The sequence below is a fragment of the Tupaia chinensis genome, unplaced genomic scaffold, assembly GCF_000334495.1.
Source record: "Tupaia chinensis unplaced genomic scaffold, TupChi_1.0 Scaffold143943_1, whole genome shotgun sequence".
In the NCBI taxonomy this organism is placed as follows: Eukaryota; Metazoa; Chordata; class Mammalia; order Scandentia; family Tupaiidae; genus Tupaia; species Tupaia belangeri.
Genome location: NW_006203794.1, coordinates 1122431 through 1125467, shown reverse-complemented (window position 1 = coordinate 1125467; position 3037 = coordinate 1122431).

Sequence of the window (3037 nt, the reverse complement as noted above, 5' to 3'; positions counted from 1 at the left end):
TATTATGTATGTTCAGTTTCACACATAAATGAATTAAAAAATTCAAGTAACATCATAAAAATAATTGATGTAAATGAAGGAGACTTTATTTTAAATAACAGAATAATATTTTCCTTTTATACTGTATTTTGTGACTGATGAAACATAATAACTCAGTGGTACAGTTAGGTACTAACTTTGTAACAAAAGTGTTCAATGTATTTTTTTAAAGTGTTCTAAATTAGGTACTGAAATATATTTTGTTAACTCCCCTTACCTATCAAAATATTGAGTTGATAAATACAACAAATGTATTATAATGTTGCCACATGAACAGGTTTTTATTTTGCACATGTATACAGTTTTATGTGTTTATACTTGTAAATATGCATATGTACATCTTAGTTTGTGTGTATTCATGTGTTTATACAAAGAGAAAGAGAAAAAAAGAGAAATAGTTTCATAATACAATGAATAGTACAAGAGCGCCACCTTCTGGATTTAATATATTTACTGATTTCTTCTCATAATGTCACTGGCTTCCTGAAACTATTCATAATGAATGATGTTTCTTGTGAGTTTTCCCTATATTTTACTATATATACACATTTTGTTTCAATGTTAGTACTTTGCAAAAGTCTCTTAAAATTCATTCTATATATATAAATATTTTTCTAGGTAATATAGATTTCAAAATTTACTCCAGATGCAGAAATTTGTATTAGTATACAAAGCAAAATCCAAAGAACACAATGCAATGCAAGCATATATCTAATAAGAGATTTAACATATTCATCTTCAACCAAAGTAATGATAAATTTACAATAAACACCACTGTCTAATTTCATGTGCAATATAGAATAGCAAAACACTTTTTTTCTAGTAAATAGATTTCACTGATATTTTGAATTTTTATATATATAGATATATATATATATGTAGGTTCTCTACCCAAATTGTTAAAATTAACAATTTAATTCAAAATGACACACATTATTATGCAAATACATCCACATTATTAGGAATGATTAGAAATGATGTGAAACGAGCAAACCTGCCTTGGACTTAGAGAATACACATTCTTGGGACCAGCAGTTGGTGTAATGGTTATGTCGCTGGTCTCCCATGTAGTCGACCATGATTTGAGTCCCAGACCCAGTGGCTTAAACTCACCCCCACGCCGGGTGCATGTGCGTGCATGCCCAAGATGCGAAGAGAATGGAGAAGAGATTGTGGCATGGCCATCCCCCCGGTGTGGGGGGGTGATTTCTTGCTTTTGTTCTCTATGTCTCTCTATGTCTTTCTGGTGAGTGCACACGCCCTATAGCAAAAACCTCTTAAAAAAAAAAAAAGAAAGAAAAGAAAAAGAATAAACATTCTTTTACCTATGGTCCTAGACTCCCCTAGTACACTAGGAAGCTGAGTTAAGAGGTCTTTCTTCACCCACACTTTACACAGCAGATCAGAACTTGTTCTGAACTTAAAATCTGATAAAGTATTTTTAGAAGAATACTAACTCAAAACAGGGATAAACTATAATGATTCATTTTAATTAAGCCCTGAAAATTATAGATTTTTTTATATTAAAGAAATATTAAGGGAAGAGATGTGACTAGTCACTGTATTAAGGACAATTGCCTTATAGGTTTTACTTTTGTTGATCTTTCCTTCCTTCCCTCTTTCCACTTTGTTTCTTGGTAAGCGAGGTTCAGACATTTCCTGAGCCTAAAAAAAATTATACATTTTTTAATCTTTCTATTTTGCACATGATTGAGATTAAACCTGTATATAAACATATCCAGTATGTATAAAAATCTTAAATATGTCCGAACAGATGTACTATTTTTGTGGTAGACACTATTTTATAACATAATGTAAATGTTCTTAGCCATTGTAATATTAATGCTAATTTTATGTAACCTATTTTCTAAAAGTCTTTTAAAGAACTTCTAATCCAGTCTTCTTTGGAGGAGGATTGGGAGCTCAAGAATCATGATACTTCTCCTTTATCTGTGTAAAATTGTGATAAGACATTTTAAACATGGGATAATATCCTTGTCCAGATTTCTTGCCCTTCAAATATTATTCATTCACTGTTGAATCCCCAAATGATCATTCCTCAAGTATATTCAACTAATGGAAAGATGGAATATATGAAACAAAATGAAAGTAGATAATGAAACAATTCATTATACTGGAAGAGGATTTTTAAATGCTTATGACTGAGCGATTTTTATGTAATTCAAATAATCAGAGTATTGTGGAAGATGACTCCCCCACGCTATTAAAAATAGCACCAGGTCATGTATGCAGGTTTCTGGACTAATTCATATCACACAGATCCCAGTGATGTCAGCATGAGTCCCAAATATAAAAAGAGTACAATTTGTGCACCAAGGATTTATGGGTTTACAAAAATAGCACTTTACTGTCTAAATATAAGAGCTTAGAAATTCTTGAGCCTAATAACAAGCAACTTGAAAAATGTGTGGTAATCTCTCTTTAGATGTATACATAGCCACCATGAAAATTAATAGGAATTAAGCATACTATTAAAAGGACAACAAATTCCTTTGAACCTCTGGCAAAGTAATTTCCTGCATATTTCATTAAATTTATTTCAACTGAAATCTCTTTCACAACTCCACATTTTAAAAGAAATAGACCATGTAAGTACTTCTGTTAAATAAGGTCTTCCTATTTTGAATAAGTTGAGAAAGGAGTAAAAATTAGCACACTAACAGTCTCTCAAGTGTGTTGATATGTAATGGGGGTTCCAGAAATCAAGACTAAGATTTGTGTATCTTATAAATCAAAATCTCAAGTCACCTAAGAAATTATTTTGTGGATCCACTAAGGACCTGTAAGTGTGAAGGACATCTGTTTTACTAAGAACGTCTTCTTAATGAAAGAGAAAATTGAACATAAAACTTTGATGCAAGAATCAAAGTTAATGATCGAAGGGGAGGGTCACTTGTAATTTCAGCTTGATATAAGTTATGCATTACCCCTATACTAGACCTTGCAGTTCCCATCAGGATTTCAAGAACACGGTGCT